Raw genomic sequence first — 26,816 nt, forward strand, 5'->3', positions numbered from 1 at the left:
TTTTTTTTTTATTTTTTGATGAGTAGACTGTAGCCTAAGACTATCCTATTTTTAATGGCTTTTAAGGATGTTATAATGTATATTATAATGTTATTGTTGTTTTACGTCTTCCTTTCATTTTAAAATTACATTCAGTTCGCAATCCGTCCCTTTGCGCCACCTGGCGGTAGTTTCGCGAATGATTTTAACACGCGACTGATTTGCAGTTAACCGCAGCGGTACGCGCGGCGGTATTACCCATTTTGGTTGTCTACCATCTGTAGTTACCCATTTTTGTTTTCTAGAATGTGTAGGTTGTGGGTGAGAAAAAGTGGGAATGGTTGGTGAGTAGTGTTGCAGATGGGTTGTATATTTTTACGTCTTTAATATAGGAGAAAATGCATTCCAGTGAAATCACAAAATGCAATATATTTATTTATTTATTTCAATTTCAATTTCTAACTTGTGTAAATATCAGGTAGGGGAATTAACCCCTATAAGAGAGAAATCTTAGAATTGAACCCTGCGCATTGCAAAAAAAAAAAAAAAAAAAAAAATTTACATAGTATTTTTGTCTTGTTTTCCAGTACAAATATCTAACAATTCTTAAATCAAGATGCATTTACTTAAGAAGGAATATGACTTAAGATGTTAAGTCTTGTTTTCTGAAAAATAAATCAAAATGAAGTTTATGCCTAAAACAAAAACAAATATCTGTCAGTAGGGTCAGAAAAAAAAGAATCTTGTTTTCCCTTTTAATTGTTTATTTTTCCTATACCCCACATTTTTCTTGTTTAAAGCATAAATTCACTTCTGTCATGACAACTCTTTTAGCATGGTAATATACACGACTATGTTAATATATTTGGTCTTAGCGGGATAAATCTGCTACGCTGCTACTGCGGCAGAATGGCAATACCGAGACTTGCTACTGCCAGTTAATGTTTAGCAGCAAGCTCATTGGCTGATGATGTGAAAAGAAACCAATCAGCTGCACCATGTGAATAATGATGTCATAATATCAGATTGAGTTAGAACCTATCGCCATCTAGAGTTTCATTACATAATTTTGTATTTAATTTTGATCAGGTTTTCAGAAAACAAGATCTATTTTGTGAGTGTCTTAATAATCGTAAGTGAATATAACTGGATTTTTGAATGTTTAGATATTCTGTAAAACACAACAGATATACTGAGGGGGTGTTTACATGACAATGTTTTCAACAAAAAAATGGAAAACTTTTCATGCATTTTGGGTATTCATTGACACAACAACGTTGCTGCCTGAGAATGCAAAATTTAGAAAATGGGTTTCAAAGTGAAAGATTTTATTACTTATGATATTACTTAGTATTCAAATGTGTAATTACACTGTAACAAGGACACCTAAAACTTAAAGTGTAACCAAAAATTATACCATTATTGCTTATGCATAAACTACAAAAACGTGAATTTGTGAAAACGGTGACATCATGTATATTATGTGTTCAGTCTATAGAAATGTGTACTGTATGTGCACAGATGCATATGTTTCTTTACAAAATGTCATTGCCAACTACTGGCCTGGCATGCATAATATAGCATGTTTTGTCGTTTTCATATTTCACTGTGAATGGGGATCATTTTGACAACACTGTACATGAATCATCTGTACATGAAACTTTCCAAAATGCACACGACAAGCTTTACTATTTTTAATTTAACAATTTTTGAGTAAACATATCCTGAGTAAAAAAAATTAAAATACAAAAAAAAAAAAATCACATATTACGGTCCGTGTACTTTTGCGTCCATTCGTTTTTAGTTTTTTAACCATGACGGAAAAAAACTTAAAATAAAAAAAGAACTGTTATTGTATTTTTAAATGCTTGCTGAAAAACCAAAATTTTAATTAGAACTGTATACACAAAAATCTGCCAGAAAAAGTAAAATATTGACTTCTTTTCAGATTTTTGCTAATGAATTTTTGCACTTTTAATAAATATTTGAAAAATGCACAAATTAATATAGAAAAATTTTGATTTTAACAAGTTTTCTTTCAAATTTATTGATGCTTCTCCCGCACGTTCAGTTGATAACTAGAGCCATCTTTGGAACAGAGATGCAGATACTTACATAATTTTTTAAAATAGACATTGCAGAAATCAGTGAGGGTGCTCTAGCCTTATACATTTTGACATATTTTTGCCCTGTTCACTGATAGTGGCATCTGCATAATGCCGCGTTTATAGGCTATACAGGGCTCTAGACTCATTCTTCCCACAGGTCGCTCTTTTGCGACTATCTCAGTTGGTCGTAGTAGCACATCATTTGGCAGTTTTATTTATTTATTTCTTTTGCTACAACATGGCATGTATGCTGATGAATTTTATCATATAGTTATATGGTAACGGGTGTTCAACATTCAACCCGTTCTTTTTCATCAGTAGTATTTGTGATTTGAATTTTGTGAATGGGAATTCCTCTTTTGCGGTGTAATAAGCCGGCTTTCATTCACTTTGAATTTGCGACATTTTACAAGAAAAGATAATTGTCTGTTTTGCTTATGTCTATACACTTTTCACTTTTTAAGACTAAAACAAAAGATTGATTTATTGTTATTCTTAATTAAAAAGGACAACAACAATAAAACAGTAGGCTATAATGACAAACTATCTTACATAACGTTTAGTAACAAAAACGCATAACTGATGAAGCATGGCTCCACATGCTATAGGCCTATTATATACTAAGTAATAAATTACAGAATGTTAAGCAAAAAGTGAGGAATCAAATAAAAAACAAAAATATTAAAGAAAGCCTCCATAGTGTAACGTGAGGTATTCAGCAAAGATAACAAACTTTTTAAAACAAAAACAGCGGTGACAGGACTTGCAGTTTTTTTTTTTTTTCACAAGAATACCAATATGTTCACCTTCTCTGGTTTATGAAGCAGACTTTTATTTTATTTTAATGTGAAAACCAAATCCGTCGTCTTCCATAATTTCAATATTTGGAGATCGCACTTTCGTGCTTGTGCTGACACGGAAGGTATAAACCAGGCTCTACACCTGAAGCATGCGCATTGAAAGCGCCTCTCTTAACGTGATCAGTGAAATCATACTCCTGCTACAGTGTGCCTTGCTGTATGCAGCAGATGCTTTGGACCAGGGCAGACCATGCACTTGCACAAATTTGAACTCCCACATTCTCAAAAAAAAATGTTATTGGTCCAACAGCATCATGAAAAACAAAAGGTATTCAAATTCTGAATGAATTAGCCAAGAAAGCATGCTCTGCGCTCCCTATAATAACCATAAAGCTGTCTTTCTTTTTATTTTATCGCAATCTCACAAAAATCCATTATAATCAATGAGGCTTGACCATAGGAGGGGTTTAGAGAGACTAAAACTTAGAACTGCTTCGAACAATCGTTTGAGAATCGTTGGAAAATGAGGTGATATTAAATGCATATTTTGAGAAAATGAACGGGTTATTTGACCTTGACTGCATGTAAACCTATTGTAGGAGACTCCAAAAACAATACTAGCAACATTAGAAATAATAGGGGGCATAATAGGGGCACTTTAAGATCATAAAAATATCGAAGCTAAAGGTTTTCATAAAGCAGTTATGGTGGCCAAGTCAGTAGCGTGAGAACAAGCTTTATATATTTTTTATGTTTTTTTATGAAATACAAATTTTGAATAATGAAAAATTGCTTGTGTCTGCTTATTCTATTCATCAGTGTTTGAACCATTAAAGACGAAACCACATTTTCTGTATTTAATTTCTGGGTTAAAAAATGAAAAACATTTTGGGTGAAATTGAAAAAAAATATATATATATATATATATATATATATATATATTAATATATCAATATATATTGTTTGTGTGTGTGTGTGGGAGAGAGATCTTTCTACTGCTAAATGGGCACAAGTGAATTCTTAATATTTTAGAGTTCTTCATTAGAAACCAAAAGACTTAACTCTGAACATACTAAGCCAGTTTGTGCCAAAAGGGCGTAACTGCCCTTTGGCACTAAGAAATGTATTGTGGATAAAGCCTGTGGATAGGAGTCAAAATGGCTGAAACCACATGTAAGCCTGGTAGGTAGGCCTGGTAGGAAGTATTTTTAAGCTTATTTCAAGACAAAATATCCATAATTCATTTTCAGTGAGCTGTAACAAAAGGAAGAACAAAAAGAATGCTTATTTTCTCTTCAACCCTTTGAGCGGTACAGACCCACATATGGGATTTTATATTTTCGTGCCCCTGGGAGTACGGTCCCACATATGGGATTTAGAACATTCAGTGATGTCGCATAACTGTCAAATTTAAACTGTGGTTTTGCCGCTGAGCCAGAGAAACGTGCACTGTTCTTGTCATATTATCACCACTATGCAGTGTTATTAACCACATAATGCATATTTTAGGTTTCAGACATTTAAATACACATAAGTAATAGTAAAACAAAACATTTAGAGTTTGAAAAATACACATGTCTATGGAAGCAACAATAAAAATCCATTCAAATTTAATTTGCAGATGTGTTTTATTCATATCAGATACACATAGTGTAAGTAACTATAAAGTTCACTCTATTCTTCACCCAGTTCGCCCGACACTTATTACTTGTATTTCGGGAGAAATTGATGAATTCACGTGCTGTAAGTCTGACTGACAGGACTTTCTGAACTGCAGCACGAACAGATATTTATGAATCGGAATATCGGATTGATTATGACATGGTATGCAAGTTTGTGAATATTTTAAATAAAAAGGAAAAACAAAATAAAAGTGATCCATCTATCATACAGTGATATTGTGGCCGCGGTGTGTCACGTGACAAGCCTGACGCGTCGCCATGGAAACAGTAAGGGGAATCATTCTAAAATAATGGTCACCTTAAAAAACTAGAATATTTTAAACTCACCACTGAAAAGGTTAATACAGATGATGCCAGTTTATTTTTCGATGAGTCGCTATGTTAGCGATAATAACATTACCTGCTTGACAGAAAGGGTTGCCAGGTTTTTTATAACCCTACCAAGTGCTACCCAAAACTAGCCCAAACTAACAGCATTTCTAGGGCTGCTATGTTAGCGATAATAACATTACCTGCTTGACAGAATGAAAAACAACCCACGGCAACAGTGAAAAAAGTCGGAGTGTTCCTTAAAAGTCGGTGTGTTTGTTTAAAGTGTGATGGAGTGTAATGTCTACAATGGATACGAGCGCTGTCATGGCGCGACCACAACAGCTTGATGTTGTCTAATTTGGCACGGCTTTGGCAAGGCTTTCCTCTGTGACTGTTCCCCGAACTAGAAAATACAAAAAATGTTCAAACTAATTTAAGAGTAACAATCTAATTGATGTTAAAAAAAAGATGTAATACAGATAAACAAATTATAAAGCTTGGCATATTGAATATCAGGTCCCTTTCTACAAAAGCACTTTTTGTAAATTATATGATCACTGATCATAACCTAGATTAAATTAAATTTATGCATTTAGCAGACGCTTTTATCCAAAGCAACTTACAGTGCATTCAGGCTATCAATTTTTACCTATCATGTGTTCCCGGGGAATTGAACCCCCAACCTTGTGCTTGTTAATGCAATGCTCTACCACTTGAGCTACAGGAGCGGGGAGTTGGATGTGCTCTGTTTGACTTGTTAATGGACTAAAACATGATGATTACATTATTTTAAATGAGTCTACCCTGCAAGATTACTTTTATAAACATGAGACGTGTCCAAAAGGTAAATGGGGAGGTGTTGCTACAATTTCTAACAATAATTCTACCAGAAAGACTCAGGATGTGAAGATAAAACTCAAAAATATTTATTTACAAAACCAATACAAAGAACAGAAATATTTTGGTGTAGGCCCCATCCGTAACTTGAATCTGAAGTTGTAGATTCCAGTTATTCCTGCCGAAGACAAAGACAGGGTGGCGCCTACCTCCCGCATGGATGGGGCCAACCTTGTGTGGTGGGGAGGATGGAGGGAAACAACAGCCACAGTATCTGCAAACACAATGAAGGGTGAGTAGAGGGCTTTTATATTCCTCGTGTCGAGTGCCGATTGGCTAGATCTAATTGTAATATGTGACGTGGCATTAAGTCTTTCTAGGAGAACTTGCGCTGGCGCTTCCATTTTCAGTATTTTTCACAGGGCGGACTTGAAGTACTGGTGCTTCATATAACATTATCCAGAGAAACAAGTGTTAATGAAAAATACCCTGTGATGTTTGTACTGGCTACTGTATACAGGGCACCATACAGACTTTATTAGAGAATTTGCTGATTTTCTATCTGAGTTAGTTCTGGCTGCAGATGATTTTTAATATCCATGTTGCCAATGAAAAAGTTGCATTGGGATCAGCATTCATAGACATTTTGAACTCTATTAGGGTTAGACAACACATGTCATGACCTACTCATTGTCGAAATCATACTCTAGATCAGTGGTTCCCAATCCTGGTCCTGTAGAACCCCCAACACTGCACATTTTACATGTCTCCCTATTTAAACACACCTGATTCAACCTATCAAGTCATTTGTGAAGTTTCCAAAACCTCAAATGTGTGTGTCAGATAAGAGAGACACCGGAAGCGTGCAGTGTTGGGAGTTCTCCAGGACCAGGATTGGTAAACACTGCTCTAGATTTAATACTGTCACATGGAATGTGATAATGATGTTAATGGTGTTGAAATTATGCAGCCAAGCAATGCTATCTCAAATCATTATCTAGTCTTGTGCAAACTTCATATAGCTAAAACTGTAAATTCTAATCCTTGTTACAAGTATGGTAGAACCATCACTTTTGATGGTTAGTACCCTATCCTACAGAAAATCATTAAAAACTGCTAGATCTGATTACTTTTCACCTCTTTTAGAATAAAACAAACATAACCCCAGGTATTTATTCAATACAGTGGCTAAATTAATGAAAAATAAAGTATTAACAGGTGTTGACATTTTCCAACAGAACAGCAGTAATGACTTTATGAACTACTTTACTTTCAAGATCGATACTATTAGAGATAAAATTGTAGCCATGCATCCCTCTGCTACAGTATCACATCAGATATGTTGCTATAGATCCCCTGAGGAACAATTCCACTCATTCTCTACTATAGGAGAGGATGAATTGAAGGAACTTGATAAATCATCTAAACCAACAACATGTATGTTAGACCCTATTCCATCTAAGCTCCTTAAAGAGGTGCTTCCAGAAGTCTTAGATCCTCTTTTGACTATTATTAATTTGTCATTTTCATTAGGATATGTCCCAAAAAACTTAAAACTGGCTGTTATTAAGCCTCTCATTAAAAAAACACAACTTGACCCCAAAGAGCTAGTTAATTACAAACCAATCTTGAATCTCTCTTTTCTGTCCAAGATATTAGAAAAGGTAGTATCCTCACAATTATATTCCTTCTTAGAGAAAAATGGTATCTGTGAGGATTTCTAGTCAGGATTTAAACCGTATCATAATATTGTGACTGCTCTCATTAGAGTTACAAATGACCTGCTCTTATCATCTGATCGTGGTTATATCTCTCAATTAGTGCTACTGGATCTTAGCACTGTGTTTGACACTATTGACCACAACATTCTTTTGAATAGACTAGAAAACTTTGTTGGCATTAGTGGAAGTGCATTAGCATGGTTAGAATCATACTTATCTGACCGCCATCAATTTGTAGCAGTGAATGATGAGGTATCATATCAATCACAAGTGCAGTATAGTAGCTCAAGGCTCAGAACTAGGGCCATTACTTTTCACGCTTTACATGTTATCCCTGGGATATATCATCAGGAAACACAGTGTTAGCTGTCACTGTTATGCTGGTGACACTCAGCTGTATATTTCTTCGTGGCCTGGCGAAACATACCAATTTGAAAAACGAACAGAATGCATAGTCTGGATGACGAGTAATTTCTTACTGCTAAATTAAGAAAAAAAAAAAAAACAAAAAAAAAAAAAAAAAAAAAAAAAACAGAGGTGTTAATTATCGGACATAACACCTCTACATGTGATAACCTACAACACGGTCTAAGACTCAATGGCTGCTCTGTCAATTCTTCGTCATCAGTTAGGAACCTAGGTGTGCTATTTGATAGCAATCCCTCCTTTAAAAGCCACGTTTCTAGCATTTGTAAATCTGCTTTTTTCCATTTAAAAAATATATCTAAATTGCGACCTATGCTCACAATGTCAAATTCAGAAACATTAATTCATGCGTTCATGACCTCAAGGTTAGTTTATTGTAATGCTTTATTGGGTGGTTGTTCTGCACGCTTAATAAACAAACTCCAGCTGGTTCAAAATGCAGCAGCTAGAGTTCTTACTAGAACCAGGAAGTATGACCAAATTTGCCTGATTCTGTCAACACTGCATTGGCTCCCTATTAAACATCATATACAGTACAGGTCAAAAGTTTGGAAACATTACTATTTTTAATGTTTTTGAAAGAAGTCTCTTCTGCTCATCAAGCCTGCATTTATTTGATCAAAAATACAGAAAAAACAGTAATATTGTGAAATATTATCACAACTTAAAATAATAGTTTTCTATTTGAATATACTTTAAAAAAATAATTTATTCCTGTGATGCAAAGCTGAATTTTAAGCATCATTACTCCAGCCTTCAGTGTCACATGTAACATCCAGTCTATCACATGATCATTTAGAAATCATTCTAATATTCTGATTTATTATGAGTGATGGAAACAGTTCTACTGTCTAATATATTTGATGAATAAAAGGTTAAAAAGAACATTTATTCAAAATAAAAAAAAAATCTAATAATATATATTCTAATAATATATTTTCTTTACTATCACTTTTTATCAATTTAACACATCCTTGCTGAATAAAAGTATTGATTTTATTTAAAAAATGTATATTGTTATTATAAAATATTTATATTTTAAAAACATATCTTCTTTTTTTTTTTTTTTTTTTTTTACTTTTTATTCATCAAAGTATCCTAAAAAAGTATCGAATGTTCTGAAAAAATATTAAGCAGCAGAAACTGTTTCCAACTTTGATAATGAATCATCATATTAGAATGATTTCTAAAGGATCATGTGATAATGATCCTAAAAAATTCAGCTTTGCATCACAGAAATAAATGATAATTTAAAGTATAATAAATTTAAAAACAATTATTTTAAATTGTAATAATATATCACAATATTACTTTTTTCTGTATTTTTGATCAAATAAATGCAGGCTTGATGAGCAGAAGAAACTTATTTCAAAAAAATTAAAAATAGTAATGTTTCCAAACTTTTGACCTGTACTGTAGATTTTAAAATCTTGTTTATTACTTATAAAGCCTTGAGTGGTTTAGCACCTCAGTATTTGAACGAGATCTTATTGCATTATAGTCCTCCAATTTGGCTGCATTCTCAAAACTCTGGCAATTTGATAATGCCTAGAATTTCAAAAACAACTGCGGGCAGCAAAACTCTGGAATAACCTATCTAACATTGTTCGGGAGGCAGACACAATCTGTCTGTTTAAATCTAGATTAATGACCCATCTCTTTAACCTGGTTTACACAAAACACACTAACACATTTCTAATATTCAAATCCGTTAAAGGATTTTTAGGCTGCATTAATTAGGAAAAACCGGAACCGGGAACACTTCCCATAACACCCAATGTACTTGCTGCATCATTAGAAGAATGGCATCTATGCTAATATTAGTCTGTTTCTTTCTTATTCCTATGTCACCATAGCCACCAGATCCAGTCTGTATCCAAATCAGATGGTCACTGCAGTCACCCGGATCCAGTACATATCCAGCCCAGATGGTGGATCAGCACCTAGAGATGACCTCTACAGCCCTGAATGTCAACTGAGACCAGGACAACTAGGTGAGCCCCAGAGACAGATCCCCAGTGAAGAACTTGTCTCCTAGATGGCCACTGGGATAAGACCACAGGAACCAGATGAGTCCAATGCACAATGTGACTTTGCTGTAGCCTGGAATTGAACTGCTTGTTTCATCTGGCCAGAGGAGAACTGGCCTGGTTTCTTCCAAGGTTTTTTCTCCATTCTGTCACCGATGGAGTTTTGGTTCCTTGCCGCTGTCGCCTCTGGCTTGCTTAGTTGGAGACACTTAATATCCAGTGATATCGTCGACTTGATCGCACAGACACTATTTAAACTGAATGAAGCTGGATGATGTTATCACTGAATTCAATGATAAACTGCCTTTAACTGAAAATTGAGTGTTTACTATTGTTATTTGTCATTGTTGACACTATTTTCCTATTTAACCCTTATGCGGTGTTGGGGACATTTTCGTCCACTAGGGGGTAATGTTGAGTCTTAATTTGGCCACAACTTTCTCTGTGTTTTAGCAAATGGAATGATTTTTGGTGACAAATCTTATTTTGACACATATTTTAGGAAATGCTTTGAAAATTTTCAAAAACTCAACAATCTCATCTAAAAATCAACAAAAAATCTACTTTGCATCAGATTTATGAACATAATTTATTATGAACCAAAATGCAACAACAACTTCAAATAAACTGCAGCTTGCTGGAGGGGTCAGGCTGCATAATCATTTCTAAAACTTCGGTACAAGTCAAGCCCATTCTTGTGTTGCTTGCTGCTCTTCTCACCATCAAATGACCAGCAGGATGGCATGCAAGTGTTTAAATCCACGTACCTTGTTTTTGTTTAGTTTGTACTTCTCACCACCATCAAAAGGCAGCAGGTGCATAAATACACTTACTTTGTTTTAGTTTATGTAGTTCATAATGTAGTTATGTAACTCCATGTAGTTCAGAGAGCTGAGGTGCATATTTTGATTTTCTCAAATACATCAAGGTAAGTGTGCAAAGGTCTCTTTCACACTCTCTCGCTCTCTCTCTCTCTCTCTCTCTCTCGCTCTCACACACACACACACACACACACACACACACACACACACACACACACACACTATAATATGCTGTTATACTCCATATAACTCCATATACAAGCCAGAAACTAAGCTTTTTTTTGCACAGGCATGTCTAAAGGGTTAATGGTCCCACCTAGTGATCAACTGTAAAAATTACAAATTTTACCTCTTCCCAACAGGGAAAACCACCAACCATCAAGAATGCATGATTATATGGTGTCATGGATTTGCAATCAAAAAATGTCGTTATAATGGAAGTCAATGGGGCAAAAACAGCCACGAACAGTAAATGAGGGACAACAAATTAAAATCTAATGCTGCACAAAAACTAACAATGCATCAAAGCCAATGTTGTTACTAATCTTTGACATGCCCAAGACTGTGAAAAAAGGTTAAAAAATATCCAGTCCACAATCACTTTTTTATTGAAAATTAGTCATTTTGTGTGTTTTTTACCCCCAAATCAGTGACATCATTTATGAACTTGACAATTAAAGAGTAAAAATCTTGTTTTGTTTTTTTAAACATTTAATAGTTTTGATCAGGACTGAGGTTGATTAATAGATTTATGCAACGAAATTTATAGACGAAATTTACGCCCCAGGGTACAGGGAAACTGAGGAAGAGTATATCATCCTGATATTAGAGCCAGTGAGTGTTGAAGAAATCAGGGGTGAGAGTGAGGTCCAGCAAAGGGAAATGAAAAGAAAGAGAGACCCTGAAAACTGGAAGAAAATTGTACGAAAAAGGCTGCATAAGACAGGGCAAAGCTATGTGAATAATAATAATAAAAAAACTAAACACAGAAAAATACATTCATATTCCAGCCAAAAAGGTCAGGGAAAAAGACTGTCCTGTCGTTACAAATGCAATCACAATTTCCCTTAGTCAGTGAGGGAAGTGTTTTTGGATAAGTTCTGGGCAATGGGAGATATGGCAAGACAGAAGAATTATTATTATCAACCACACAGTGACTAAACTGAAAAAGAGACAGACAACACATACTGAGTCAAAGCGGCAGAACACCACTGAGTACCATCTCACCACACAGGGAAAGCAAATTTGAGTATGCAAAGATTTTGTTTTGAAAACACTTGATATCACAGAGAAATTTGCAAGGTCTGCAGGCATTGGTCAGTCAAATAATAGGAATGACTCCCACAAGCTAACAGGAAAAGCATTTACCTGGAAACAAAAACCCAGAAGACAACACAAATTGGATCCGAGATAACATTAAGTCTTTCCCCACAGCTGAATCACACTACTGCAGGAAAGACACAGTTACATTAAGATTTTCCCCAATCTACTGCTTTGCTAACATGTATAATCTCTATGTACACAAATGCAACAATAAATGGAAACAGAAACCTGAGAAACTCAGTTTCTACAGGCATATATTCAATGCAGTGTTCAATTTAGGTTTTCACCAACCCACAAAAGATGCATGCAAGAACTGTGAGTGGTACAAGCTTTTAAATGCCAATGACAAACAAATCAGTGAAGAACAATACAATGCCCACCAAAACAGAAAGACACTGGCCAGAGAACATAAAGAACATGAGAAGAGATATGCACAAGAACAGTCCTCATTCAAAGCAGTCACTTTTGATTTTGAACAAGTGCTGACCACTCCATGGAGTAATATGAGCAGTCTCTATTACTCAAGGAAGCTGAAGACCTGCAACTTGACAGTTTATGAATTAGGCAGCAAAGAGGCCAAGTGCTATATATGGCATGAATATATATATATATACCAAATACACACCAAATATACACCAAAACTCCAAAATCGCAAGGTTTTGTTTTTTTGCTATTTTTAATTGTTCGAGGAACCTACTTTTTCGAACTCGTCCTAGACGGTTTGTCTGATTCTCACCAAAATTGGCTCAGATCATCTTCAGACCATGCTGGCAAAAAGTTATGGTATTCAAGTTGATTCTTCCAAATGTTCTCGAATAACGCACGAATGAATTTGACAAAAAGCATGCAAAAATGGTTATGAGGCTATGAGGTTATAATGGTTATGATATTCACAACGGTTAAGTGTATTGAGACCAAACTTGGTGTGTGTTATAACAAGCACGAGCTGAGGCTACCTGCAATGTTTTGGCATTGTGCCACCTAGTAGTCATTAGATATGAAAAATGCATATTTTTGCTTATATCCTCTGAATGGTTTGGCCATAAAATCACAAAACTGGTCTCTTTAGATTGGGTACAAAACCACCGTAGGAAATTCGGAAACATAGCGTGCCATTTGAATTCAAAAACCCAATTGCCAAATTTTGATAGTAAGTAACTCCAACACAAAATAAGATATTATCAACAAATTTGACTCACATATGTATGGGCACACTCTAAGGACATATTCAAAATTTGGTGGGATTGTGCATCTTGGTGGCACTATAATTGAACAAAACATGAAATTGTATTATGATATAAAATGCTATATTTCACAAATGTACTGGTGTACCATTACAAAACTTTGTATGTACCATCGAGACCATGACTAGAAAGTACTCAAATAGTTTTGAGACAATATCACCTTGTGGCCAAAAGTTATAATGAAATTGTAAATAAATGCTAATAGCTTTCTGTGAATTTTGCCTATTGTAATGAGACTGGTATTAACAGAATACTTGGGTCATGCTGAGAACAGTGATACCAATGTTGCCATAGTCAGACAAACTTCCTGTCTGTCATTTTGATGTTTTTTCTTTTTTTTTTTTAATTTTTTTTTCTAATTCTTGATAGTTGGTTTTTTTTTTTTTTTTTTTTTTTTTTTTTTTTTTCATATATAAAATCATATCATCTTCAGACCATGCTGACAAAAAGCTATGGATTTTGTGTCGATAGACAAAACAGATTTTGCGTACCACTGCAACGAATTTGAGGCATGATGGCAAAATTACACTTGAGGCTGTATATCTGCAATGCTTTGGCATACTGACACCAAACTTTGGGTGTGCTAATGTCATCTCACACAGAACACACCACATCAATTTGATAGTGCCACCTATTGGTCAAACGTGATAAGCCAATAAATTATATTACTAGTTTGTATTTATTTCAATTACAACCATCCTAAAATGTATTTTATTACTCATTGTTGCAATTGGTCTGATGCTCAATGCCATGCATAGCTCCTCAATTTGCCTCTGGAGTGCTTAGCCCCGTAATTGCTGCTTGCAGCTAAATTTATTATTATTATTTCAAAGGCATCTGTAAAGGCTTTTCCATCACCCATTTGTCTAAAATGTTAAGGGGCTGTGATTATTATTTTAGTAAAATTAATCAAATTCAGTTAACTAATTTGAAATAAGGATTTTTTATGTGATATTTTATTTTATCACAACATATTGCTATTGCTAACTCGTTTATGTAATGCTTTGTTCACATTGTCTTAAGATGCACCAATGTTTTTATATATGAAATGGAATGATTTTATTTTTTATTTTTAATCTGAATAAATGTTAAAATTATGTTCAATATGTATACTGTCATCCATGTATTTACAAATTTTTATTATTAAACATTGAAATCAGTACACAAAAAGTCTAACAAATGATGGTAATTTTTTTCTGTAAAGTTGGTGAAAAGTCACTTACGCCCCTCTGGTCCTCACTCCTTGATATGGAATATAATTGAACATTGGAGCCTAAAAGGGGTCACTTACTCCCTTCTTGTTCTCACCCCTCGATATGAAGATAGGTCTTTCCAGTATGGTGACAAATAATGCAGCTAAATGTGTCAGTTGGTTAAGATTCTGCTACATTTTAACAAATATGAACAAAGCAGGAAACGAATAGTCATCTTTGTAAAACTGAATCACACAAAGATATTTCTATGAAGAAATGAATGTCATGTGATTTTCTGCTTTGGCCTGTGTTGTTTTGAGGGGTTTGCACTCAATGACAACTGTTTTAGTATTGTTTCTAGCTCACAAATAGGGTTTATTGTTAGCAAATAAAGTCTGTGAGGGTGGAAATCTGATATGACTACTGCAGGAGCAGCACAGCTAGTGCACAGATGAACTGCAGGCTCAGGAAAATGCGGATAGCAACTTTTGCCAAATGAGCTCCCCTGACTCTGTTATTGGACTATTCCTATTTGTTCCAGCAGCTGTTCACCAGTGTTTTTTTTTTTTTTAGTACAGTTAACCTAGATCCGGTGTACTGTATATGTATGTACGTATAAATGATAAAACAGGGTAAACAGGTTTGAACTGTTGGTAGACTCAAACTTATGACCAATCTCAAACACTTCCCTGACCATATTTTATTTTATTTTATTTTATTTTACACATTTCTTAAACTTCTTAAACACTTAACACTTTAATATACTTGAAACCTTGCACAAAAGGTTCTGTATAGTGGAAAAATGTTCTTCAGGTTATTAAAATGGCCATTTAATTTAGTATGTTAGTTAGAATTTAGTTCAATCTTTTAAACTGAAGTGTACAAACCTCTAATTAATATTTTCAAGTACTATAGACTGACAATTGGAAAAAAAAAAAAAAACATGGTACGTCCGTTGACCTGGGCGCCTACTGATAGCCTCAGAAGAGCCGAGAAGATTTCAAAGACATTTTCACGAATAGATCTGTTGAATGACTGCCCAGACAAAAAGTCCCAAAGGGCCACTGAAGCAACAACAATACAAACACACAAGCAAACACACACAGATGCACAGAAAGCCCAAATAGTTTTTCTGCTGATAACCATACTGTCTGAAGCTATTTTTTTCAATCAGACAGCAAGATCTTTAAAGGTGGTCATTTCCGCCAAATGGACTGCCACAAAACTATTCTGAATGGAGTGCTGAAAGCATTTATTTAAAATTGGCAGGAGCCAAAACACACACACACACACAAACACACACACACACACACACACACACACACACACACACACACACACACACACACAATTTTTTTGTTTTTTACATTTGTCCTTGACAGTGATGGGAAAGGTCTAAAAGAAACCTGAGATTGACAGCTAAACTACTTTTGCACAGTCTGCAGTCATTTCATAATTGCATCACTAGCGCTTTTCTCCACACTCTTGCTCTTGTACTGATGGTTTTTGTTTCTAATCTGAATTTTTGAAATTGCCTTAACTCCACACTCAACTCCTCCTTTTTCTCTCCTTTAAGTCTCTTTCTCTGTCTCTGTATTAGCTCACTGTCTCATAAGCAAAGCATCATGCTGGTTGCTGCCAACATTCAATCCAGGAGGCACGTTAAAGTCTCAACATGAGCCATATAAAAGATTGTCCCATGTTCAGTCCACAGGAAAAGAAAGACATTAAATCAGCACTGTTCTGCTTAAAGCATTTTTCAGTTCAGTACAACAAGCATAATTTTAATTAGCAATACATCTGGCTATGAATAACCAACACAATTCCTATGAGTTAAGTTTGCTGTAAACAGTTAAGTCATGACCCTTTCATTGCACCTATCCTGTGAAAGTGACCAGGTGAAAACAAAGTTTCCAGATTGGCTATAACTTAAAAATTCACTTTTATTTTAAAATATAATAGTATTAATGCACTTTATTACTATTTATTACTATAAAGGATTTTTTTTTTTTTTTAATGGGTCACTATGTCCAGGGTAAGCAAAAAAAAAATAAAAAATGCTAAAATCTCCAGGGTACTCTCATGAGAACCAAACCAAACCAAACCAAAAAAAAAAAAAAAAAAAAAAAAATAATGTGCATCCTTGGATATTAAGTAATATAACACAAGCAAGAGTGCCATTTTCTTGCACATGCTTGATCGCAAATGTGATATTAATTTCATACAACAGTTCAACAATCAAGAAGTTAATTGAGTGAGTTGTCTTGTTTTTTTCAAACAAAGACATATCAGAAATGCTGTGCATCTTAGAGCAACACTGCAGTGTTGCGTTATTGAAGAAATGTTTTTGAATTAACTGAGTGATCTAATGATTCAAAGATCCACTCATATATCACTTGCTTTGATTCTAATTAAATCAGCCATTTTGAATGAATCGTTTGATTGAAGGATTTAATTAATAATTTATTAAAACAGGTTTTTATTGGTGGTTTTAGTGTCATATTTATTTACCCATGACTGGGCTAAACCATACAAGGTACCAGCACAAATACACACTCAGCAAATGTGTCTGTCTTGTCTAGGTAGTTCTATAAGCTTTAATGTGAGGACCAAATACCACCCCCCCCCCCCCAAAAAAAAAAAAAAATTAATAAAATAATAATAATAATAATAATCATTAATAATAAGTAATCCAGCCCCTTTCACACAATAATACCAGTAAATTGCTGTAAAATTACTGGATAGACTTTAACGGTAAATATAAAAATAAACCATTCACATATCTGTTTCAAATTACCAGTAAATTCCATGACTTCATTAACAAGAAATGACCTATAAATGGCTGTACCTCACGGTGTTGTGTTTGTAAACATGGAGGGGTAAATGCGGTCAGTGTTTCTATTGATGTTTTAATTTTTGTGTCAAACTTTCACATTCATGCAGCGCTTTTGGCCCAGAGACATTGTATTAACCGACTTCAAACCAAACTACACAGCGTGGAGTAAATGCAACATCTGCATCAGAATGTTATTATTGTATTTTGAATTTCAATGGCTCTGGATTGGCCCAGAGTAGATTCTAAATTTACCGGATTCTGAACTTGTAGGTGCTCATACCTGTAATCTTGTTCTGCGTTCACACAGAGCCGATTACCAGTAATTTAATGGTAATGTTACAACTTCCCATACCGTAAAATTCCTGGACCAAATTTACAGATATTTTTTAAAAGGTCCTGTTCACACATGATCTCTTCATAATTTCAGTATGTATGAAAGGGGCTATTGTGCAAAGTTACAGGACCCCCTTCCCATCAACATTTGCCCAATTTGCCCACTGAACCCAGCAGTGTGAATATACTGTGATACACCCCCTTTTATGTGTGTGTGTGTGTGTGTGTATGTGTGTGTGTGTGTGTGCAGTGCTGTACACTCTCAAGCAGAAAATGGTTTGAAACTACAGTATAAACACCTTTGCCAGAACAACATCTCTAATATAGGTTTTTATAAAGCATAATTTATCAGGGAGCAGGGCTGAAGAACACTGCTTTAGGGTTTGGGTTCCGTTCAGTATACAGTAGATTAATTACCACTGGAATGTAAATATTACGCCCCTCCTCTTGCAAATTAGATTTCACAATAATTAGGTTTGTAATAATTCTCAGAACCCTCCTCTTGATAACCATATCACAATTTATGGTCATTAATAAAGGTACATTAATAAATCTACATAATAGAAAAACAACCCAGAAATCACTTTATTGTTTAAAACTGCAGCTCTGCTATGCAACATAAATTCTGTCAGCGTGAATGCCCAACACGATGCTCCTGTGGCAGTGATGCTTCAGGCAGAAGACATGCTGCAGACACAATGGATGCTGTGCTGATGCTTCCTCACAACCTCACTCCTCCATCTTTCAGTCTATGACCTGGAAACTATTTGAGTATGTGGTTTACATAAACAATATATTTCACATTCTTCAACAGTGCATCTTGCTTTATTAATATTTATTAAGAATACCTTAATTAACAAAACATAACAACAGATCCCTTATGCACACTGATGTTCTTTTAAAGTGAAAAAAGTGAGATGACATACAGCAGATGGTGCATTTACTTTTGAAGTGATGCCTACATGAGCAAAAATATTCTATTTTACAAATATGTATTTGCTTCAATACCTCCATCCTTGCATTTCATTCTTGCACCCTAAGAGGGACGTTAGGATGCATGAAAAGTAGGATGCACAAATATAGAATTAGAATTTCTATAAAACAGGCTAAAGTCACTAATCTATAATAGAGAACTGGATTGATCATGATATGATAAAAGTGAAGCCACCACACCACCAATTCTATAGAATTAAAAGTGTATGATTTTAATGAGAAAACATCACCCAACGAGTCTGTATTTTTATATCTGAATTATCTTTGTACATTCTTACTATGCAAACGTCCTAAGGATGTAAATACTTATTTGTTAAATGTCAGGGATTTCTCCTGCATATTAACAAAAGTTACAGTCATATACGTTACAGTAGCTAATGTCACAGTCACCATCCACGCAAGATCCTGCAGCTCCACCCACTTGTTCACAATCTCCGGAATTCTGATTCACTACACATGCCTGCACTAATCAAGTCACCTTATTTAAGCCATCTCAATGCACTCCATAGTTGTATGGTCTTGTTTCTAACTTCGGTACAACTTACCAGGCTCCCTACCTGCCATACTTACCTGCCCTGATCTGTCTTCCATCTTTCTTCTTCGGCCCGCTGAGTGTTCTCCTCGGTGGACTCTCATTAACCCTGCAAAAGAGCACAAGTTGACTTAGCTAAGTCACTATTGTACATCAGTTCCAGGTGATGCATCTATTATCACTCATCTTGTCAATAAACACCTAATTTGTGGAAGTTCTTGTATTGTCTTCTGTTTTGCTGACAGCGAACAAGAGATAAACATGAAAGACATCGAACAGACGAAATCCTCAACATATGTATTACACATGACAAAGTGCTCCATCTGAAATCTGAATAAAGATTTATGCTTTGTATATGCATATAGCTTAATTCGCCTTGTACAGTTATTCACTGTACATGTGTTTGTTTTTATTCGTTCAGTACGTTAGCTGCAAATGTTTCAATGGTGATTGTGTTAACAAGCATTTAAATTTAAAGATTTAAATGTTAGTTAAATTAATAGTTTAACATATTTTCATAACATGTTGCTCATATGGAAACTGTAATGCTTGTAAAAGAGACGCTGCGTCGCCCTGTCATACTTCCTGCATCCCCATGAGCGCTTGCTTCGATCTATATCAGAAACTAACGCTGTTTACACCATATGCGCCTTTAAGATTCCTGGTCGCTACGTCACTCCACCCATGACGTCTCGCCACTCTATTGGACTGACTCCAGATGTAACCTAGGGATGTTTTAAGTCACGGTTTTGGCTGTCATTCGGTCGGGTATAGTAAGATCGCTTGAACAATTCCGATGGCGACACTGCCTAATGGCAGTTTAAAATGCTATGGGCAATCCAGTCAATATATAGATCAGTAAAACTTGTTGCAAAGGTAAATTCTAGATAACTCATTAAAATGCCCCTGCCTGAACTGATTTTACAGTAGTATTAAGTGTAATATTCAATATTCCAAATTCAGTATTTAATTAAAAATAACTGTACAATTTTGTAAAATCCTGGACATTTTTACAGTGAACTCTGTAAATCATTGATTGTACCCAGGAAAATTTCCTATATATTCTTTGTCAGTGTCCTTTTGGTCAGTTATTCGGGGTTGGTTGTTTTAAGCTCTGTTTAGTGTTGTTGATGTTCTACAGTTTCAAGCCACTGTTATGGTGATGACTTATTTTTGTTGGGTTAAGTTATTTCTTATGATTACTCAGCTTGATATATTTATTATCACTGGTATAATTAACAATGGTGCTGGCCTACTTAATTTCACTTACTTCTGAAAGTAAAAATGATTAAAGTGATAAGTAAATGTTAAAAAAGAAAATAAAAACATATAAAATAATATACTAGTAATACTATAAGCTCATACCAAAACTGTTATCTCATATGCATTCAAACTTTTGTTCAAGGTCAAGGTTCTGACTGGCCAGGAATAGAAAGATCGTTTGAATGATTATTAAATGTTAAAAAAGTAGTTGAAGTTTTATATGATATTATCAATCCATCTATATACTGTAGATCGGTGGCTAAAGTACAACACGTTGCAAAGGACTTTTTGTGCGGTGTCATTATGATATTTAACTGCTCCTGATCGAGACGGAGTGTCCCCAAACTCAAATAGTAATTATTAAACATGTTTTATATTTACGACTCTTGATCAGGCTGCCTCTGACATGATACCCACGATAGCCAATGAGAGTGATAAAGTGTCACTTACCAGATGTTGAGCGTTTCTATAGCTGAAACTTGGCAGCTACAAACATGCAATGAAAGTAGAAAACTGAGAAAGTTATTCATCACCCTTTTTTTTCTATTTTGTTTTTCACTGTACAACAGAACACGCAGAAGGAGAGCCAGCTGACAACATTGATTGTCCTCCGTGTGCCTTTCTTCTCAAGTCACGTTTGATCTTGTGTGTCTCTGTGAGATCTTGTGTCACTGTGGAATCATTCCTACAATCAACAAGTGTGGTTGAATTATCTAGTGTGCGCACTCAAAGTATTATAAGGCTAAAAATCAGCTAAAACTGCCTTGTCTGTGGTCTCCCATGGTTTTAAAATCAGTTAAGATTTGAAAATTGTCTAGTGTGTCTCAGCCCTAAGAGATAATGTTCATCCAGCCAGTTGTCATTGCAGAATAATTATACCCCAACAGGGTGATCAGGGCCCTGATGTGAAGTGGAGGGGCCTTCAATCACTATGAAGGGCTTTATTCTGTTCTTGCACAGCTACTTGCCACATAAGTAAATAATTATACATAAAATATTGATTTAAGTTATTGACGCCTAATGAGTTATTAACTATTTGAAAGCTTCTGCAAAGAAAAACAGTTCTTAACAAATGGCTTTAAGCCTAGACAAAGTTCAGACAAGGCGGATATTTAAGGCATAATGTGCTTTCCACCAGATGAATAAAGACAAAGAAATAAAATGTTATTTGAGAACAAAGAGTTTTAAAATTATAGGTGCTGGTCATATAATTAGAATATCATCAAAAAGTTGATTTATTTCACTAATTCCATTCAAAAAGTGAAACTTGTATATTATATGTATTCATTACACACAGACTGATACATTTCAAATGTTTATTTCTTTTCATTTTGATGTTTATAACTGACAACTAAGGAAAATCCCAAATTCAGTATCTCAGAAAATTAGAATATTGTGAAAAGGTTCAATATTGAAGACACCTGGTGCTACACTCTAATCAGTTAATTAACTCAAAACACCTGCAAAGCCTTTAAATGGTCTCTCAGTCTAGTTCTGTAGGCTACACAATCATGGGGAAGACTGCTGAATTGACAGTTGTCCAAAAGACGACCGTTGACACCTTGCACAAGGAGGGCAAGACACAAAAGGTCATTGCAAAAGAGGCTGGCTGTTCACAGAGCTATGTGTCCAAGCACATTAATAGAGAGGTGAAGGGAATGAAAAGATGTAATAGAAAAAAGTGTGCAAGCAATAGGGATAACCGCACCCTGGAGAGGATTGTGAAACAAAACCCATTCAAAAATGTGGGGGAGATTCACAAAGAGTGGACTGCAGCTGGAATCAGTGCTTCAAGAACCACTACACAAAGATGTATGCAAGACATGGGTTTCAGCTGTCCCATTCCTTGTGTCAAGCCACTCTTGAACAACAGACAGTGTCAGAAGCGTCTCGCTTCAAAAAGGACTGAATTGCTGCTGAGTAGTCCAAAGTTATGTTCTCTGATGAAAGTAAATTTTGCATTTCCTTTGGATATCAGGGTCCCAGAGTCTGGAGGAAGAGAGGAGAGGCACACAATCCACATTTCTTGAGGTCCAGTATAAAGTTTCCACAGTCAGTGTGATGGTTTTGGGGTGCCATGTCATCCGCTGGTGTTGGTCCACTGTGTTTTCTGAGGTCCAAGGTCAACACAGCCGGTATACCAGGAAGTTTTAGAGCACTTCATGCTTCCTGCTGCTGACCAACTTTATGGAGATGCAGATTTAATTTTCCAACAGGTCTTGGCACCTGCACACAGTGCCAAAGCTTCCAGTACCTGGTTTAAGGACCATGGTATCCCTGTTCTTAATTGGCCAGCAAACTCGCCTGACCTTAACCCCATGGAAAATCTATGGGGTATTTGGGGAGAGGAAGATGCGATATGCCAGACCCAACAATGCAGAAGAGCTGAAGGCCACTATCAGAGCAACTTGGGCTCTCATAACACCTGATCAGTGCCACAGACTGATCGACTCCATGCCACGCCGCATTGCTTCAGTAATTCAGGCAAAAGGAGCCCCAACTAAGTATTGAGTGCTGTACATCCTCATACTTTTCATTTTTATACTTTTTAGTTTAATTTAGTTTAGTTTAAAATATTTCTAAAAATCCTTTCTTTGTATTGGTCTTAAGTTATATTCTAATTTTCTGAGATACTGAATTTGGGATTTTCCTTAGTTGTCAGTTATAATCATCAAAATTAAAAGAAATAAACATTTGAAATATATCAGTCTGTGTGTAATGAATGAATATAATATACAAGTTTCACTTTTTGAATGGAATTAGTGAAATAAATCAACTTTTTGATGATATTCTAATTATATGACCAGCACCTGTATACCTTTTTATTATCTTACATGAAGAAAACACTTTAACAATATTACCGCCGTCCTCTGGTTTCATTTGATAGTAAATACAGTTGATAACTGAGGCACAAGTATGAAGCCCTGTACATGACATGCAGAAAAAAAATAATTAATTGTGCGCACGATTTACTAATTAGTTCCCTCAATGTACTAAATCGTGCACACTAATACTATTTCGTTCCCTCGATTTGCTAATTTGTTCCCTCAGTTTGCTAAATTGTGCGCACAATTTACTAATTAGTTCTCTCGATTTAAAAATTGTGTGCACGATTTAGCAAATCGAGGCAACAAATTAGTAAATCTTGCGCACAACTTATAAATCGAGGGAACAAAAGAGTAAATCGTGCACACGATTTAGCCTACTATTTTTTTTCCTGCATGCCATGTGCGGGGCTCTATACACAAGAAACAGTAGTAGCAGTTGGGAAAAAAAGTTGCATTTGAATGAAACGAGAGAGTGATATGCAAGATATGACATAAGCTCCGGCCATAAATACCAGGATGGGCAGTATGATATTCGGCGTTGCTAATGATGATGGTTGTTAACATAATAACATACCTCTAAATGTTGTGACTGACCAATCAGAATGAAATATTCCGGAGGGCCGAGTAATAATGCAAAATAAAACTGTTTACTAATATGTATCAGATCCATGCAGAATTCTGACTCCAGATACATGACCTAAAAACATTTATCTTGTGAATATTCATTATTATACAACCACACACATACTCTTTGTTAATAGGGCTTGACTACTACCAACATAACTCTTGCTAATACATTCTATTTATGTTTCTGTTTTGATTACGTTTACAGTAAACAGATTTGTTGTGCATGTACACAATTGCTGAAAAGTGTTAATTGTCAAAAAAAAAAAAACATTGTATTGTGTGCACTAATTGTGCTCTCGACACATGGCCCCTTTTTAAGATTGGCTGTTAGTCTGATTAACAAATAGTATTTTTCCTCATTGCTTTTATACTCAGGCAATATTGAATGTTTTTGAACATAGGCTTGCAAGGTGACATAAATGGCTATTCATAGGCTTTTAATCATTCAAATTAGCTCTAATGAATCTAAATTTATTGTTCAGTGGCATTTAACAGGAGGCAGTGATCAATGTTGTCAGCTAGAAAAACACTCTAATCATCACAGAACAAAGCAACTTATGTGGGGCAATTCAAAGTGTGACGGATACAGAAATTGTATGTAAATTGAATACATTTATCTGGGCTGTATAGTGACCCACTTGGAACTAAATAAATATGTAACTCTTTATAATAACTTTCATTTATAAATAATTAACAAACATTATATAATGTTTAACAGATCATTAGTTAATATATATGCACTTATCTAGTAATATGAGATAATGTTCTTGTTAATGTTTACTAATGAACTTACTAAACATTACCTAATGATTAACATATGATTATTTAATTTAAATTGAAATGCTTACAAATGTCATTAAACTTTCAGTTCATATGATCTTCATTTGTTGGTCTTTGTTAGATGTGTAGACCTCTATTTACAAATCTTAACAATAATCTATTAATTATTTGTTTACCTTTTTGCTGTATCCAATCTAAAAATGAAATTCTTCATCATTTGCAAATATTTATAAATGTTCACTAATCTTCAATACCTTTATGAGCAGTCATTTCAATGGCAAAAAAAGTGTCCCGAAATACCTGAATTTACCCTATTCACACAACTTTACTAATAATTTATTAATCATTTGTTCATTTGTTCATTTTTTTTTTCAATCTAAAGTTTAAACTATTCATCATTTGCAAATGTTTATAAACTATTACTAATCATTTAGTGTCTTTTTGGACATTGGACTTTTAGCAAATGTAACAAGGTTTGTGTAAAGTGTGGCTGCTTAAGTTTAGCTAATGCACTTACATTAGTATACTACTCTTCAGTATATCATTAAACAGGATATTCTTTGATTCATAAATAAGGGGGGGACAAATATTTTTTTTTTTAAAGTATTTGTTTGTTTTTTTTTAATTTGTTTTATATAGATTGATTGGTTTTTTTTTTATTTTTATCAAATGGACCCATGAACACTGTTGACCGTTTAATCAGTCCTTAAACCTAACCATACCACCAAACATGTCCCTAACTTATATCACACCTCAATAGCAGCAGAAGTGTTGTGCATTAACACAAGCTGTAATATCATTTGTAGATTTAATAAGTGATTGATCATATGGAATTTTGGAGTTTTATGACATTTCTAAGCATTTAAACTTACCTAAAATAATGATTTGTTTGAACATTATCTAATATTTAATAAGTTTATCAGAAAACATTAACAAGAACATTATCTCACATTTCTAACTCTTTAAATATATTTTAACTAATGATCCATTAAGCATTATATAATGTTTGTTAATGATTTATTAATGAAAATTATTATGAAGTGTTACCCATAAATGTAGTGTAATTAAATTACAATTTTATAGTGGATAGCAGTAGGTATGAATGATTGGAAAGAAGATGAAGAAGAAGAAAAAGAAGAAAAAAAATAAAACTATATTCTTTGTCAGTTAAAAATATTTCCCTGGGGCTGAATGCTTGATGTCCACACCATTGTCAATAATTTCTGTATTTGTATTTTGTGTTTTGGTCCAAATGAAAATGCGTGTAAACTGTTTAAAGTTTTAATGTTTCAATAACAAAATTATAAAGAGATTTATCTATTGGTGAATCATTATGATGAATTGAATGCTACCTGTGTTAATGGTTTTATATCATTATATTGGCTGGGAATATTGGAGTATTGTTTCCTGCTCAAAGGCAACAGGTAATGGTGACCTCAGATGAATTTCAACTATCCACACTATTATCCTGCAGTACTATACATGATGTGTGTGTGTGTTTGTGTGTGTGTGTGTGTGTTTCCAAGTAAAATTCTAGTTAACATACTCGGTTACTAACCTAACCTCGGAGGCTATGGGAAGGCTTTTTTTCTCCTGAATTGAAGCCTTTTTTTCAATCACACCTTGAAACTGAACTGCCATTGGTTCGTGCAGTATATAAAAAATGAACCAACTAACCTATGGCGACAAAGCCCGCCAGAGCCCACCAGAATGGGCGGAGCCATCTAGTTATATAAGTGGGCGTTCGCCACAGGATTCTCAGGTTACTTTGACTGAAGCGACAACTGAGTCATGTGGCTACATATACAGGTTATGTAAGTAACCAAGTATGTTCCTTGTCGATACTACACTCATACTGGGTCTGCTTAAGATGCTATGGGAACACAGTACAATTATGCTGTGCTAAGGTAGAGGAATGACTATAGGTAGCATAACTTCCGTAAGCAAGCAATGCCCATAGAGAAGTTAATAAGTACCCAAGTCTAAGACGGGCTGAGCTTCTTGAGGTCACACCTAGCCTGGTTAATCGTTCCAGAGTACTCATGCAACTTCGGCACCCCAGGGGTCGAGAGCTGACAGGTAACTAATGCCAGAGCTTGAGTGTGATATGATCAAGGGCTCTCTGTCAGATTTGTTTGTGTAATGGAG

Source organism: Cyprinus carpio, unplaced genomic scaffold (genome assembly GCF_018340385.1).
Source record: "Cyprinus carpio isolate SPL01 unplaced genomic scaffold, ASM1834038v1 S000006746, whole genome shotgun sequence".
In the NCBI taxonomy this organism is placed as follows: domain Eukaryota; kingdom Metazoa; phylum Chordata; class Actinopteri; order Cypriniformes; family Cyprinidae; genus Cyprinus; species Cyprinus carpio.